The sequence below is a fragment of the Neodiprion fabricii genome, chromosome 1 (genome assembly GCF_021155785.1).
Source record: "Neodiprion fabricii isolate iyNeoFabr1 chromosome 1, iyNeoFabr1.1, whole genome shotgun sequence".
NCBI lineage: Eukaryota > Metazoa > Arthropoda > Insecta > Hymenoptera > Diprionidae > Neodiprion > Neodiprion fabricii.
Window position 1 is genome coordinate 18,420,609 of NC_060239.1, and position 18,804 is coordinate 18,439,412.

At 36.9% G+C, this 18,804-nt stretch overlaps 1 protein-coding gene and 1 long non-coding RNA gene across 6 annotated transcripts in view; one reads left to right on the top strand and one right to left on the bottom strand.

Moving 5' to 3' along the window:
• The window catches only part of LOC124177821 (two pore potassium channel protein sup-9), an 854,038-nt gene that overhangs the window by 617,689 nt on the left and 217,545 nt on the right, over nucleotides 1-18,804 (bottom strand). The window lies entirely within an intron of this gene.
• Nucleotides 14,862-15,967, top strand: LOC124179232. The gene is made up of 3 exons (XR_006869996.1): nucleotides 14,862-14,928; nucleotides 15,331-15,507; nucleotides 15,868-15,967. It is a non-coding gene; the product is annotated as an uncharacterized LOC124179232 (long non-coding RNA).

Sequence of the window (18,804 nt, forward strand, 5' to 3'; positions counted from 1 at the left end):
CCAAAATGATTAGTTGTGCTCTTGACGAAGGTACAGTGACTCATGCGATTTGCAAAAATGGATACAAACGATTTCACGAAAGAAATTTCAACGTCAAAAGGATGCTACAGTCAGTCAGTCGTTAACGACTGCGATAATTGTTTCACATGCATTTCGACTTTTATCAAAGCCTGAAAGGTCTAAAAGTGTCACAGTCAACGCAATTTTACATGCGCTAATGAGTCCATCGCCAAGACACATCAAATAATTTGAGCTGTTTCAGCAGCGTTCTTTTTTTTAGCTGGAACGTAAAAAGAATTATGCAGTGTCTACCCTTATCGAGAAAACTCTCAAAACCTTCAATTTGGGAATGAATTTGTACCCACAACTTTGTTTCTCATGTGAATTCAGTATTATCTATGACTTCGGGATACGAATTCACTCAGGTTCAGGTTTATTCCGTAAAAGTAATACTCTGCTTATCAGAAGCAGTGTTGCCGTTTCTAGTACAATTGTACTCTTCGAGTACATTTCAATCGTTTTTTAGTATTTGATCATACGATCAGATATATGTACTATTCCATGACTAAAATATCTAGCATGGAACAGATTGAAGTCTTGAAACTGTATTTATCCCAACACCATTTTCAATAAACTGGGTTTTTTGTACAGTTCTTGCGCTAAAATTTAAACTTCCGGGATTTTTTACACTTTTGAGTAGGCTACGCATGCGCATGAGCCTGCCACAAGAGACCTTTCAGTGACCTGCCTCACTCGCAACCAGCGTACGTCAACTCCAATACGTTGAAGCACGGTCTTACATACAGGTCTTGCGACTCAATAGAATTTCAATGGTAGAGAGTGGCTCCTCTGTTGAAGAAAAATCCAGATGGAGCTGCGATCGAGGGATGCATCAACATAACCTACAATGTTTGAATAAGACCGTGGGGTTAGGATTCCACGCCCAAGTGACGCGCGAGCGCGACTATCGTCATCCTTGTCGCACCGGGCATCCTTCGATCGCAGCGACGCTAGCAGCTTGACACGTTAAGAGGCCCACGTCGAAACTCAGAGTCGCAAGACCTGTATGTAAGACCATGCGTTGAAGTGTTAACCACCCCACACGCGCCACCTGCAGTGGCTCAAAACACTAAGTCTTATATGGCGGGTCGTTTAAATTAACCTTCAAATTAAGGTTCAGCGTTTCATACGGCTCGATTAATTCATGAATTTAAATTCTGCATCAGGAAAGGGAATATTTGCTGAAATGAAAGAGAACTTAATTTGTGTTTATATTATATTATTAGAATTTATTACAAAATAGTTATAAAAGACAATATCAAAATTAATTGGATAACTATGAAAGAAAATGTAAAGTAAAAAAGACAAATTAACTGAGATTCTTAAAAATTAAAGTAATGGGAAAAATGCTGAAGGCTAAAACCCATCTAATTTTAACGATAATATATTAAATCACGGCCAGCAAAAAAACAGAGGGAAAAATTACCTGACTGGTCGAATATTCAAAATAATATTTACATAACAATATTCTACCATGAGCTAGTGTCGTTAACATATGTGTACATAAATATATGTATCGTAACGGGGCATTTCTGTTAGGCATGCCCGTTACAAGGAGCTCTCTAAACCTTGGGCGGAATCCAGGGATAAGGGTTTCTGAGATCGAGTCGCGAAATAATACTAGAGGAGCGACAGAACTGGAGTCACACATCCGAGCTTCAACAGGGACGCAATCACGAATTACAATTAAGATATTGCAGGCTTTTGTTTTTATTTTAGTTTTTTTAGTACACCGGCCACAAGCCAGCGACCAACTCCGACGCCGAGGATATTTCAAGGCAAGACGAAACCGCGGAGATCTTGCGTGAAGGAAACTGAGGCTGCGGAGGGGGAGCCAACGCAGATCCCTGCAGCGCGGGAATCCAAGGCGGACGCGATTCCCGCTGGCGGTCGGCGTGCCGCAGCCTCCCCGCTCACCCCGCCTACACCTGACCAAGACAACCGCGAGAGACCGGCTAGCGACGAGGGAGCACCACCCCGCCCAAACCCGGGACACCATAGAGCTGCGCGGAAGACGACATCGCGATCTAGCGTTAAGTTCTGCGCCGCGAAGCGACGACAGGTGCACGTCAAGTTGCGCAATCTCCGAAATCGATGACAGATCGATTGTTGCGCATTCTTAGGGTGATGACGTCACGAAGGATTAGCGTGACGAGATCGGCTTTGCGGCCGAACGGCCATCGGGGATCACTCTAGTTCTGGCGACGAGTGGAAACTGTAGTAATTTGTTTGTGGCGCTGAATCAAGTTCGTTGAGTGTCGTTAATAACGTTGAGGTTGCGAATCATAATGGATGTCCACCGTCACGAGGCAGTAGGCAGCTTTGTATTCTGGATGTGGAGCGGTAAGCGCTGCTAATATTCTTGCGAGAGAATTTCGAGAGATATTAAATAAAGGCTTGCCGAGGAACGGATAGCCATCGAGGATTTGCGTTAACGAAAGTACTCGAAATTCTTTAGCCCATAAATCTGCTTGGTGACCGTAGCTTGAGTTTCGTGCACTAACGTAGAGCCACTGTTGAGTGACCGAGAAGGTCGAGTAGAGTCCCGGGTTTGAGTCACGGCAAGACTACTGTAATTTGAGTGTAACCAAATTCCGTTACACTGGGTCACGTCGAATCAATTACGATAAAGTGTAACTGCTTTTCAGTTATCTAAAAATTTTTTTTTTTTCTTTTTGTTAAATCTAAGTATTTGAGCGTGAAGCACGAATAGCGAATTATGAATTGTTATTTCTCTGGTTTTGCCATTTGAATCGCGAAGAGCGACGTTTGAGTTATTATTTTCGCTATTTTTTTTTTTTGCATTATCGTTGGCTGAAATATATTATTTTGATTTCATATTAATTTGGTGACATAACGTGTTGGTGTTGCGTATCTCGCTCTCTCCCTACACAACAATTACCCCTCCCCTCGCCGCGGTACTGAGCTACCGAGCATATTGTCGCGACATAGCCCATCAGCAATTTCGAGGCGTTTTGATCACGCCAGACGCCCAACAAACTTCGCGACATTATTTTTAGGTCCAAGATGCATTGTAGACGCGAAATCATTGTGCACGCGGTAAGTTCTCGGTCATTTGCTCCGAGTGACCGAGGTGCGGAAAAATCCACGTCACAGTTTACAATATTACCATCAAGTTTGTCAAATCTGAATATTTCCTTTTACTACACACTAAATAATAGGCAAATACTTTATTACAGTAAATTGTCTGATACGCCTATACTTAAATGTTGACAGGATTTACAAATTTTTTCCATGTCTAGAGTGTTTAAATCTATATATCCTGGCTTGCCTATATACAAAATTTGCATTATAAAGTGCTCTATCATATTTCCCGGTGAGAATTCTATTGACATTAGAACAAAATGCACGCACCTGCGATAAAATCAGTACTTCTAAAAATTTTGATTTCATTGCAGATTTTGCCTATTTTGGACAGGTAGACAAAATTGCAAACTCATCTGCATTCAGTTTTGAGTGTAACGTTGCCAGCAATTTCCTTTTAGAGCAATGACTAGGAAGCAAGGATTTTAACAATTTATTACAATGGTTGACAGATGCTAAGAAAACTAATTTACTTGATGTAAATGGCTGTCTGAAAAAAGTACTCTACATTGTTCATCTCTATCTACAAGAGAGTTCCCGGCCAACATACACTCTTTACATTGTTTACAGTTATTAACATGCTGTTACAAAATTTGAGCAACGTAATTAGCAGCATGACTATTTATTGGGTTAGCAATAATGGAATGTAAGCTAAAGTGTTGGGGAAAATTTTCAAGAGGTAAAGGCAAATCATCCGTTGAGCTATCGTCAGGTTCATGATTAACGTTTTGATTCTCCACCATGCAACGCAAATCTCCAAGCATATTACCTTGGTCGTCTTCACAATTCCCTCCTCGTGAATGAGGAATTGAGATGCTATTATCGACCAGTGATTGATATGCTGCGGTGAATTGCTTGCTTGAGGGATTTCATTACACCAACCACGACTACAAATCAAACCGAAATAATTTTCCAATGAGTCCTGGTTCATATTTCGAGGAAAAAAAAGGAAAAATTTTCTTCAACGAGGAATCGCTTCCAGATTTGTCGAAACCCATTCAATATTCTATTCCAATTCGCTAAGCACGGAATTGTTCTAACTGGCTAAGACTGTCCATGTTGACGAAGCACATTCTTCGTAATTTCTTGCGGGCATCCGCCCATAACCGTCTGTGTTTCGAGGTGAGTGTCACTGCACTCCGTAAATTGGTGAACCTTTCTCCAGCCGAAGATTCATTGACTGAATCAAATAAATCATCAAAGAAAAATAATACCTTGCTGGTATCCAGCGCTTCCTTTGGCATTCTATTTCCTGCTGATGGTGTAGATCCATATTGTGCTACCATGACCAAGAATTTTTCATAGACAAGTTTTCACATTCTTCATAGACGCTGGTTGTCAGTTTCTGCATACAAGTCCAAGTCGAGTGGCAGCTCAAAGTGACTCCACTTTGCAAAATAACGTTCTTCGACTCCTTGTTCTGAAGACTGAAACTCCAGATGTTTATTCAGGAGATTGTTTCTCAAACATTCTAAAAGACGAGGAGGATCGAAGATGGGAATGATTTTCATCTCAGAAAGCATGATTAGAGTAGGATCGTTTGCTAAACCCTTTTTCACTTTAACTCTACGATACTCTTCTTCCAATTGATTTATAGCAGCAGCATTAGAACTCCCTTGATCACAAAATGTATTAACAAGTGTCAAGCCAACTTCCTTCAGTACTTGAACATGTTATTTTAATAAATTGATCATTAGAGCCGTGGTTGTTTGTAATACACAAAATATGAAACTAAGGGGCATTTTTCAATTATTTTTTATACCACGGATCATAAATACTGGAGCATCGTCTGCAATAGTTGATGTTCTACGATTACCCCAACCTTCAGAACCTACTATTTTACCGAGTTTTCTGTCATATTGTAAATTTGGTTCCAATTTTACCTCAACCCACAAGAGTGTGATGAATTTGTTTTGAGGATCTTCCAATGAATCTACTTTATTTGCGAAAGCTCCAATAACCTTTTCACTAATTCCAACATCTATGAGATATCTATTTAATAATGATGTTAACGTGCGAACGGATGGTAATTGAACTTGGGATTGAAGCAAACGATACCCTCTACCAGATGCTTTCATCCAGGAAAGTGATGGAAGTTTTTCCTCCAGAGTGAAGCGCCGACCTCGCGATGAAACACTGTTGTTTTTGAGCTGCATTCTAAAAAATATAAACTGTTTTTTAATTAATCTTCCCGCAAATGCTTCAAGAGACCTATCCTTACACAGTTTCATAGCTTGGTGCAACCGGTCTCTGTATGTTGAAGCTCGTTTTTCGTAAGTATTGACGGCAGCTATCAAACCTCGAGCTTCCTTTATGAGCTACCTTTCTCTTTTTGGAAGACCCGATAAATGAGACCCTAGAGGACGTTTCCGTTTCCGTGAGATGGATACAGATTCGCTCTCAGTGGGCTTCGTTACATGTTCATCGCCTTGGTATGATGAAGGGGTGACTGACTGCTCAATAAGCTCTGTCTCCAGAACAATTGTTCGAAAATCCTCAGAGCTTCTCGGAGACTCATATACCGCAGAATCACCGCCATTCTCGACAGTACGAACCGGTAGCCGCAATCTCGGTAAAGCCGCCTCTTTGAGAGTAGGCCTTTGAGTTTGCGCCAAATAGTCAGTGCTGGAAAAATGCCGGTGACACACTCGATATTTGTTCAACTCCACAACCCCTAGGTTACTCAGTTCAGGATTTCCTAAACTTTTCACCCAGAGGTAAGCTTGGTTGACATTTTTTGGGATCCGGTAGGCTCTTTCTTTGCGAACATCTGTCTCGCACGTAGGCATCACACATTTCCACAACGCAATGGTTTTTCTTACAGAAGCCATCGTAGACACAAACCGTCACCTTGCCTCAGTAAATCTGAAATTTTTTAATTTTCACAAGCCACTCCGAACACTATAGTATACAACGCTTGCAAAAATCATAATGTCCGCGCGTTCACTACATCACTGTCATGGCGTCTGAAATGACGAGCTGACTGCAGCACCACCAGCGCCTCTGTAGGAGGCTCACATCACTAATTGTAAATCACGCTTCGGTTCTCCCCCATAGAGTTGCGGGCCCCTGCTCACACTACGAAAACAATGAAAGCAACACCTCGCGGCAAAAAACGTAACCTCACAATAGTTGAATTCTATTCAGTACATTCTACTACCTATCTAGATCATTTTTTTCACAGATTTGCTACATTCTCTATTACCAGAGTGGCAACACTGATCAGTGGCGACCTTGAATACATCTATTTTCGACGTTAGGTGACCCGACTTGACTATTCACACATTCTTTTGAAACCTTAGATCTCAGCACTAAGTAATCACAATAATAACGGTCGATATTTTAATTCGAAATAATTTTCAAGTTCAGAGAACGTGGCCACGTGTCCTTCAAAATATCTTATAGCGCTGTGAAGTGTACGTAAGTTATAGACTGATGTTTGAATTCCAGCATGTGAACAACTGTGCGTGCCTCGGTATGTACGTATATGTTATACGTAAACTTGACACTGAAGAGACACCCGCGGCATTTAATTATTCGTAATCTTAAAGTAACTGAGATGTCACTGTCGGTAAAGCCTTAAGAGTTTCGTCTCTCGATTATCAAATGAATTACTTGAATTATTTTATAACGAATCCCTAGGGCTCAAACAGTTAATTAGAAAAAGTTTCAGATAATTCAACATGGTTCTTAAATATCCAGACTCTGTAATACAGAAGTAAAAAAAAAACTATCAAGGGTTTTCAATTTTCTTTTCTATACGTAATGATGATTTTAAAAACGGATTGTAAGTATTTTTCAGTCACCTATACAATACAAAATTTAAGTTACATTGACCTAGAATTCGTTACAGTAAATTCAGTTGATTGAGTTCTTCTTATTGATTACGAGTTACTGATTAGGTATTTGATTATTGATTTACGACAGAGCAAATGAACAATCTGAAAAAAAAAAATTATTCGTAGTATCTAACTTTGACTGGCAGTTAAAACGACTGTTTGAGAGAGTTAAATGCACTGAAATGCACCGTTAGTCCAATTTGTTCATATACAAAGTCAGTTTCAGGTTTGCAACAATCTATGAGTTTCTCCAATCGCATCATTAATCTACTTTCACTCCATTTCCCGTCCTTCGGTTTATTTTATATTTTACAACCTTAAGTATCTGCAGATTGAAATTTCCCACGCAATTTGACGCTAAGACCAACATTTTTGATCGTATCTCACACCTCCTTGTAGTTTCTTCGTACATTTCCTCCGCGAAATACCTTTTATTTCTCATTTCCTTCCATCAGTCAGTATTCAAGTTTTCAGGTGACGCATTCTCCACATCTCTTTATCAAAATCAGCCTTCCGTAACTTGCAGCCACGTACAAAAATATTCTAGTTCCACTATGGTCGCACGTTGATTTAAACTATATTTCAGCATTCAGCCTTCAAGTTCACCGTCTTACGTCAACTATGTAATCCGAAAATTTTTAATCAGTTTTTCAGTCAATTTATTTAATCACAGTCTGTGAGCATCCCGCATCAATTTCATTCGTTTACAATCTACTTTTTCCACTGACATATTTGTTGTACATATTGTATTTTTAATATCTTGATCCACACAGCCTTGATGCTTTGATCAAAACGAAAACACACTAGCGCAAACACTATTGTGTATAACACTAACCTGAATCAATTTAAACCAATCAACCCATCTACTTTCAAATGAAAGTATTGATTCAAAATGCTTTCATTTGAGTAAAGAAATACTTTGTGAACAATTTGGAGATTTTTTGGACATGTTTCAGAAATTGATTTTTTTTTTAAATTACGTTTTTCTTACGATATGAAAATAATTGTACAGAATCAATAGCGACAATCAATTTGTCTGAAAATTTTATCCCTATTTCATATACTTGACAATTATTTATCATGCAATATGTCTCGATAAAATCGTGAATAAAAACGAAAATCAAGATTGTACACTACGGTGTACAAAAAAGTGAATGGGTTGAAAAAGTTTAAATTTTGCAGTATGAATCTGCACAGAGAACCGATAAATGAGGCACTGTGTACGAACTGTGCTTACATGTCACATTGTATTCACGTATAAGGCAACGAAACATTCTTATCGGGATATGCATACGTCATATACTTATGTTTAACGTGCATAAAGATGGAACAAAAGAACGGATTCTGGACTGATGCATCTACATGAATGATGAAATCAAAGGGGGCTAAGAAACTAATACCAGAATGACCTTTAGAGGAGCAGATCTCCAGGACGCTATTGTTTTCGGAAGCGCAATGGAATATTCACGAGCTTTTAAAGATTCGACGAATTAATCGGTTCCTTCCGAGCCTTCAGCACACAAACCAAGGAAATTATGAATTGACCTTACGCGAACGAAAACAAAAATAAAGTACAAAGTAGCTTTTTTACTCACTTATCCCGGTTTATTAGTTACCCTACATTTACAGTTGATTCACGTCTTTCTGGTACCATCCCACAGTTTAGAAATTAAATAGAAACATGTCATGCTTAATTCAAGAAGCGGAATAGTGTGTTTGTGGCTTCAGTATTGATCTGAAACTTTCAACGATAACTTGAGAGTTAGAATAAGAGAAGATTAATTGTATAATTGGGGATGGAATATCTGGTACGATGTTTAAGTTGAATAGAATTGGTAACGAATGTCATTGTTCGTTTAATCAAATTGGTTCAAAGTTCCAAGGTATGTATCAGAGTGCTACAATTTACCCGGCCAATAGAAGTTCGGAGAATTGAAGAAAACACCAAAGTATTTGTAGCTAGTTTTCAGTCGATTTAAGGTTATAGTAATCTGCTGCAGCTAAATCCAGATATTTTTTGAAACTTTATTGTTACGACCTCTAGACTTTAGATTCTTTTCCCACACTTTTCTTTACAAGCTACATTATACCTTGCATCTTCTGATCACCACCCTACTGCTTCGGTTCCCATATCGCATCAGCAGAATACTCCTACACCTAAGCCCTTACATTCTTCCCCCATATATTCATACTCTGAATTCATCTTTCATTCGGGCAACATCTAAATTCACCTCCCTTTCGTTTTCTAATTCCCCCTGCACATCTTGTTATTGTACTCTTCATATCTTGTACAATAAATCAATTATGTACGCAAACAGTCAACTCCTGAATACAAGTTTCTCTTATTTCTTCTCATCCTTCGTACGTGCACGTAGTCGACGGGTTGCGAATCCGAAATAAACCGTAACAACATCACGACTGGATGTGGATGCGATCATTGATAGCCGCTCGTCGGGATCACAATCATCTACACCGTAGCATTATCATGCATCAATCTCTACCTCAACATGTCTTAACCTTTTAATTCACCCTGGGCCGCTCAGCGTCATACCTTTTTTTGCAGCTGTTCATTTATTAAAACTACTTTTTTGCTAATAACTGCCAAGTTTTTTCGTTTCACACGGTCCCCAAAATATTTCTAGATTTAAAAAAATATAAAACTCATCAATCTTTTTAAGCAAAAATAGCACATGTAAACAAATGGTCGGAATTCGTACTTTTCCGCTGATCCACAATTAAAATTCGAATGCGCATTTTTACACGAACTTAATAAGTACCAACAAATTTATCTTCTTGTTGATTTTATTTGTCCGCCATATTGGGACCGCCATTTGGAGTTTTCTAATATAGAGTTCATGTTTGTAATCAGTGACCCTAAAAACTCATGCATGCAAAATTTCAAGTAAATCGCACGTAAGGAAAGATGTATGCTTGAAAGGGTTGAGAAAAGAGGATTTCGAGGTATCTAGGGTTCATTTTGAGATTACCAAATACACCGGATTCTAAGTGGACATTATGGCATCGAGTAGTGGGTGGGGGTAAGAAATCAGAAAAACCGACAATCAGAATGTCCAGAATTCCGAATTTAATAAACTCGAATAAAACATATGTGAGAACAGATACTATCAGAAATTTTAAGTTCTGAATAGTGCCCAATAAAAAGCTGCAGTTTACCTAAAATGTATTTAGTAGAGGGCTCTATTGTCCGAACCCACTGACTTCAGTGAACGTTAATCCAAGAATTCAGAAGTACAGAATTTAATAATGTATAGAGTCAATGTTTTAGAGAATGAATTTGTAGAAAGTTTCATACTCTCAAATGTCCAAATATTATAAAAGTAAAAAATAGAACTTCATCATCTAGAAACGGCAGAAAACAGATATACAGAATGTAGAAGGGTCATTATTCAGAATCGTACAATTCAAAAAGATCAGTATTCCGAACGTAATCGATCAGATGGCTTAACACCAGAATTTCACATTCTGAGTCTATCCAACTAATCTATTTTGCCTTGTAAAATGTTTTATATACAGAATCAAATAAATTCTTTTCTCAATACTTAATAATGAAAAAAGAATGCAACGCAACTGGAGAACTCTGAGTTGTTAAAGCTGTTGAGTTAGGCCTTTGAAGTGTGGCCAACGATGTGCCTGTTTTTATTTGCTGACTTATAAACTGCTCACGTCGCGAACAAGCTGAATAACAATATCTTCGGGCTAGCATTTACCTCAGGTTTTCACATATTTGCAATAGATACTTATTTCAAATTACGTTGCCCTACCTGATTGACCATTTCATACTAAGTTTTATCAAAATCAAATATCTTTTAGAATTTACGTCCACTGTCTTGGATCCGCCAATTTCAATTCTTGACCTTTAAACACAGATTCGTAATCAACGAGTTTAAAAACCATTCCATACTAAGTTTTATCGAAACGAAATAACTTTTAGAATTCTCATCCGCCATATTGGATCCGCCATTTTGTATTATAAAATTTCGAGTCCGGATTCGTAATCAGCGACCCCAACACCCCAGGTAAGCAAAATTTAGACTGAATCGCATGTAAGAAAAGATATGTGCATAAAATGGTTAACTAACAATCAGATAGGAGTGCCAGAATCTCGAATTTTATGCAGATGCATCAGGTGTATCTTTTCATCTGCAATATTTTTATGTCATTAAAAGATTGAATACGACTTTTGATATCATAAACTTATATTTCTTGGCTTCTGATATGATATGAGTTATTGACTCTTCTGATATATGGCGATTCTTCATTCTGATGATTCTGATATACTGCAATTCTATATTCCGAGCTTTCTATGAGATTAGGTACTACTCGAAGTTCTAACCATTCTGATTCTTGAGCCTTCGTATTTATGAATTCGAATAGATGAAAATTCTACTTTATGATCCATCTGAAGGTTATTTATTTGTGTTTGTGAGCAATTGCATTTGCCTCATTCTGCTAATGGCCTTCCGGGATTTTCAGCAGTTGTGTATTCTAAATTCTATAACTTCAAATTTCGATACCCTTGTATTCTAATTCCATTATTTCTGACTTAATGAAGAACCACCACTTTGTTCTTTCGTGACTGTGAGTTTTCGATACATCTATGTTCGGAATTATGACCATTCTAATTTTTGGTTTTTCTGATTTTTTACCCGCACCCCACACAGAGACAGGGATTCATGGACGGCTAATTTTTCGAGTATATATGAGTCATTCCCTGTAAGTATGAATAATTCCAATGAGTTTTGGGTCACCCCAATAAAATGTGACTGACTTTTGAGTTGACTTTGATGCTGAGAATAAAATGTAATTAATTTTACTAAATATTGTTCCAAAAATTTTGTGGGAATGTAATTAAATCACATGAACGCACTTAAATTACACAAATGCAATACTAAATAGTAAATACTCAAAGTTATTGGTAATCGAATGAATTTTAATGACAACTGCACAAAGTAATAAATAATTAAATGGATTTTTATTACAAATGCTCACAGTATAGAGTAATTAAAAGCATTTTTATTACAAATTCACAATGTAATGAGTAGTTAATTGTGAATTTGTTACTAGAGGGGGCAATTTGCAAGGTTGAACTTGCAGCTTGTTTTAGACTTGCACTAACTTTCGCGTAAACTCTTTATTGTTTTTTGCAAAATTTGCGAAATGTAATTTGCAGAAAATTGAAGCCTGGTATCTCAAATTCTGCTAACAATTAGAAAAAAATTCATACTAATTACATTCGTAACTTGTAATTGAAATTTTTATAATTTTATTTGATTTTAATTAGCAATTTTCTTTCTTTCAAATATATACAGAATATAATTAATTCAAAAAACTTCCAACACTAGTTATAAGTAACTTGTCCACAGTAAATGACATATTCAATATTATTGACACTGTATAACCATGTGTGTGATTTATTATTTATTTGACATTTATACCTGCATTTCGATAAAAAAATTTGAACCGTCTGGAATGAAATTTATTTGAAATGCTATAGCGACCCACCAGAAAATGATTCTATGATTATTGGTTGAAATAAGACAGTTGAAGTAATTAAGCATGCTTCTAATTTTATCCAATCATCGATATTTCTACTTGCCATTTTCCAGCTTTTTCGATTTCATGATCGAATTCTCAGACTTTCAATACAGAACAGTCCATCACGTCGAAAAATAACTCCGTAGTTATGATTGAAATATTGTTCTCTGTGTTCAATTCTTTTCCCATGTAATTATCGAGACTGGAATTTTGAGAAAAACTCACTCAACATCTATGAAGGGGTTTTTGAATTCATTTTTCAATTTGAAAACTCACTCAAAGTTAGATACGGAGTTTTATATGCCACTTCTCTGCCACAAAGTTAACCACCTACTGATGAAGCAACTTCTTACACAGCATATTTACGGAATCTTTTTCAGTCCTATAAATCTCTCCAAGATCTGCCTAAGGTAAGTGTACCAATGATTGTCGCCTTTTGACGCAATTATTGACCATTTTATTTTTCAAAATTAAAAATTAACGGTGAATTTCTCGATGACTAAGACCAATTGCTAGAGCGTTAAACGCTATAAATTTATTTTTTGGTAATTGAGGACCTACAAATCAAACAGATGAAACCAAAAAAGGTCAATAATTGGGACCGGTTCAGTAACTGGTACACTTACCTTACACCTAAATTCGTATTCGTAATGATACTTTGAACCTTATTAACATATCATGAGATTTTGAATATTTGTGAATCTTGAATCTATGAAAATGTGTTTTAAAAAATCCATGTTCATACTGTATTTTTAAAGCATATACGTATAACCACTTGAAAAAGTAAAACATCAAACTATCACTGCTGCTACAGACAGTCCTGATTTTCATGCCTGCCTACTTATTGTAATACCTAAATTCACAAAAAAAAGTCGCGCAACGGAAAAAGGCGTTTTCAACCGAAAAAAACTGGCACACTCACACACTGAAAAATAAAAGAATACGTATAAGAATGATTTAGCGAATTGTAAAAGTGTTGGCAATTGAATCGCGTTCTCGAGTTGCTTTAAAATCGAGAAAATACGTGAAATGTAGGGAATAAGTAAAGCACATGCACCTCTTAAGAACTCCATACGATTTATACATGAAAATATGAGGAATCCAAAATTGCTCTGCAGAAGCAACTTTATCGCGAAAAAAGATGAAATTTTTCATGGGAAGATTTTAGATGAAAATAAAAGACGAAGTAAAAAAAATCATCACCCAGGATGAGGTGGGTTATACGCGTATAATGGCGCGGTAGAGGTACAGCCGGGGTGCGGTGGTTACGTCATATCTTAGCGTTACGCGCAAGCGCTCTAAACGGATGCTGGGTACGTGTTGATCGTTAACCACCTTGTACCTTATGCCCTGCGACTCGATTCATGCGAAGGACAAGCCCTTGCATATTCCAGGCGAATACAGAGAGCCAGAAAATTGAACAGACAAAATGAAAGGTAAGAGGCATTTTCTTGTCATCATACACACATGTTGCATAGGTATGCAGAACACAAAAATGAGAAAAAGATAATATAGTCAGGAAAAGTGTGAAACAATCTCTACACGTTGTGCTTGTACAAGGTGTACCATTTCAAGTTGAAATGCCAAATACCTTAGGAAATGTATATCTATTTAACCCTTTGAAGTATACATTTTTCCTCACAGCCAAATTCCGTGAAAGAGGGCGTGTTATGGGTTCTCGAGGTAGCTGGTTTCAAAAATGGGTTCAGATTTGAGAATTTTCTAAAACCCAAATTTGTCGATCTAATATGAGCGAATAGCATCAATTTTTATATTTTCAGTACGCCATATTGGATTCGCCATTTTAAATTTTGAAATTCCGACGTCCGATTTGTTTTCAGCGACCCCGAGAATTCCCGAGTAACAAATTTCAAGCGAATTAGATCAACACTTATATTTTTAGCCCGCCATATTGAATCTGCCATTTGGAATTTTGAAATTTTTTCATCAAATTTATGTTTAGCGACCCCAAAAATCCAATATTACCAAGTTCCACTTTTCTAGTCTCCATAACCGTCCCACAATTACATTTATTCTTTGAAAACATGCATTTTCACCCGTTTGTTTATTTATAGTGTTCACTATATTCGCGGAATCTTCATAATCCCTTTTAAAACATCGGGATTGACATCTTAGAAGTCTGGTTATGCAAAAAAAATGACAGCGATATCTCAAAAATTGAATGTAAATTTTGAATAACCGATTGAAAAAAGGTGTGTCATATATGAGACGCTATGCCAAAAATAATTAAGTTTTGCAGGAAACGCTTTTGGAGAAAGCCTTAGAGTTGTCAGGATGACGTTCAGATGTGGTGCCTAACAACTACCTTCACCGAGAGAACTCTTCGGTTGTGCTCACTATACATTCTGTAACTATTTTCATTGTACACCATAACCGAAAAATATTATTCCGGGTACAAACGAAAATCCGTTTTGTAGCCGTAATCAGAAAATCAAGTATACATAGCTATCCTTTTTTATTATGGTCTCTTGTACCATATTTTCTTGTTATTATTTCGCTAATTTAAAACTACTGCAATAGTAAATAGAAGTTAAAGGCTTATTTGAGTTTAAAAAATGTAGTCAACTTGATAAACATATTTAATATTGCACCAACCAGAAAATCTGTTATTGACAACTACAATTACAATAAATAGTTATTTGTATCAGGTTTTCTTGTAATACCAACAATATTTAAGCCGTTGTTGCAACGATACCAATTCTATTACAATTTCCTAGTACCTAACTATAACAAATGAAACTTTTCTCAGCGTACTTACGGGAAGAATATCGGACCTCTGCATCACGGATTTGGCCAAAACTCCTAACGCTGTTTCGTTTTTCCTCTAAATATGGAGCTTCTGATGTGTAGTTTCATCGATTGGGCCGTTCTTCTGCACTACTCGTACGTTTAAAATTGGACCCATCTTTGTCAGCCGTTTAGTAAGGTAGAAAAATGGCAACTACTTTTCAAAACATCCGAAAGAATTCAAATTGGGAACGAAAATTTAAGATGGCCTTGATATCTCCTTACTGAGTTCACTAAGAAAGTAATTGTTAGCGCCATGTGATATCCTTTCTAAGCAACAACATTTTCGTATAAAACATTTTTCCATGAAATCTATTTACCAATAGGCATTTGACCTATGACGATAATACGTAATTATAAAAGTGCGCGCTAAACTTTACGACTCACAACTGATTATACGCATCCATTTAATTCCTCGTAGTGGTGCAAGATTTAATACGTCATTTATATAATTTGAAACTAATTTGCACACTAATCTTTAAAAACGAACATCTCACAGGAACGGTTTGACAAGACGCACATCAGAAAGAACACTATAAATGGATTTTACATCAATAACAGAACCTGTTGTGTCAAACTTCATGGATAAGTGATAAAACCGTTAATTTAATAAAAAAAAAAACTGTTAAGAATAATTAGAAATTGACAAATAAATAGCAATATAAAAAACAATTGATACAAAAGAACTAATTAGCTAAACAACCGTATTTTACCTTGTGTATGATTGTGTGAATGAATATATGAGTATGTAATTTTAAATCTAAAGAAATAGATGATGTCCATATATTTATATGATCAGAGAGTTAGAAAAGTAAAATTCAATGGCACGAATGATTAAAAGATTTCTATGGTAATTTATATTTTATTTATTTAAATCAATATCTGATGTAACTGTCATAGTTATCATCGTTCTTGTTTTATTTTTTGTATGCTTGTCCATTTTCTTATGATTACTGAATAAAATTCTTAACCTTCCCGTTGTTTACATATGTCTCGTTATTATATAAAATCAAAACAAATATTCACTGTCCATTGTACTAAAAATGGGAGTCCTCATAGGTATGTGGGGCGAATGCATTTCGTCTCACTACCCGATGCTGTTCTCGGAGAATGTGTCGTTGATAGTCACTGCAATTATGCCCGTAAACGTCATATCGGCAACGAAGTCGTTGCAGTCTAGGTTCCCCTTATTTGCGCAAAACCAGAATCATACGATTTAAAAAATGACTGAACTGAAGAAAAAATATTACTCTTGGTGCTCGCCTTTTCGACAGTCAAACTCTATCCATGACATTAAAAAAAAAAAATTATTCGTCATAATAATTTATTAAAAAAAAATTCTAGATAGATATATCACGTCCTCCAGACATTAGATACTTTTCTCACACTCCTACAGCTACCTTATACCCTGTATCTTTTTCTCATCATTACCCCACTGCCTCAGTTCTCATACCGCATCAGCAGAATGCTCCCTCTACTCCTGCACTGCAACTAGCTAGCTCTTCGTATCCTTCCCCCATATTCCACTCTGAAATCATCATTCATTCGGACAACATCTAAAAGACCTCTCTTCCCTTTTTCCACCTTCACGTCTTCTCATTGCGCGCGCCATATCTTTGACAATAAATCAATTCTACAACGAAACGTTCAACACTTTAATGTAACTTCCTCTCACTTCCTTTGATTCCTCGTACGTGCGCGTAGTCGACGGGTTACGATTCGAAATAGGCCATAATAAGGTCGCCGCTTACGATTAGTATGGATGCGATCATCGACAGCCGCTCATTGTGATCACTATCATTCACCCCGTAGCAGATAGTTCACTCCCCAATTTTTAATACATTTTAGGATAGTTTTAAACCTAGATAAAAAAAAAAAAATTAAAACAATAATCGTTTTAACTGTTTTGTCGCAGTTCTGATTCAAAACAATTTGGTCGCAAGGGTGGTAAACATTAAACAAAAAATTGAAATGAGTGTCAAAAATTACAAATGTAAGCTGTAATGGGAACTTATTTATTAAAATAACTACAGGAAAATGTAAAAATCTTAAATCCCAATTTCTAATCAAAGAACAGTTGCCAAAGAGATGGAAAGATGTTATTTCGTGTGAAGCGTCAAATATGGATCAAGAAATAAAGACAAACATATTGCAGTAGCATACTAGTAAAAGCTATGCGTGAGTACGCGAAGGAAGAAACACTTCGGCCGGTAGTAGCCATGGTGTGAAGAATTAGGTGCCCTACAGCGCAGCTTTTCGGACTAACCAATAGAAAAGTGCAACCGATTGACGTCACAAAAGGCAGTCAATTCAGAATTATTAGAAGATTCCAAGGTAGATTAGAATGTTACATATGAAACGTTGAATGAAGTCTTCAATCCATGTATAGTGAAAATGTGTATACTTTTACCTCTGCAGATGCCACCATGATTCTTACAGCCCTTAACCGAACAACTGAAGATTTTATCGAATTTGTGAAACGATGCGATTTAACGCGATGCGTGATCCACTACGTTTGTTTGTGCGTTTATCAATGCGTGTAGTTAAGGTTATGTTATAATGTGTACGCGTGCATGCACCTGCCCTGCAGCCTCACTTTGACTTGCCGTGATGTCCACTGGCGGAATTCGTGAGCTTTTACGAAAATTGGTCCTCTATGGAGCACACCTTGCTTCTTACACCATAGTAGTAGCATAACGAACTCATATAACGCAGTTATTATCGATTCATAAACATAGCACATGTGGTCGGGGAATTTCCTGAGCTATCGTGAGTAAAAGATTTGAAACTTTAGTTGACGTAGATTGCAGCTTACCGAGCCAGAACTCTCGCGGAGTAAGCTGCCTGTAACGAACAGAGAACGAAATAGTTAAAGGTATTGATCTAATCCAACAAGAAGTAACGGTTTACGTCGACACCATCTGTTTCCGGTAAGTTATTGCTGATGCAATTAGTAATATTGCGCTGTTCAACTTCTAATCGAAAATATCGCCGAGCATCTAAGGTATGTTCATCATTTAAATTGTATGCCTGCTCAATTATAAAGTCAGATATATCAGGAAACGCAAAACAACACCAGAATATTTTTAACGCCAGCGCACGTCTATCGTCAACTATTAATTGCTGCATTTGCAAGAATGGAAGTTCGCACCTATTCGCTAGGTGCTTACACGTGTACAGATCACACGTGCGGATATAACCACACAAAGTTGAATCTGTGTGCTATTGTTCATATGCTTAACACTCATGGTAATAGGTGTAATAAATATACGAGTTAAGCGGACGCAAACAGTATAAAAAGAAAAAAATTTATCGGCGTCATCAGGTCAATAATAAAAAAAAAACTGAACGAGAAGCTCGTTTCGCTTCTACTGCAGATAGGTCCTCCTCAGACTAGAAATGTTCTACTGAAAGAAACATGTTTTACAACCGAAAG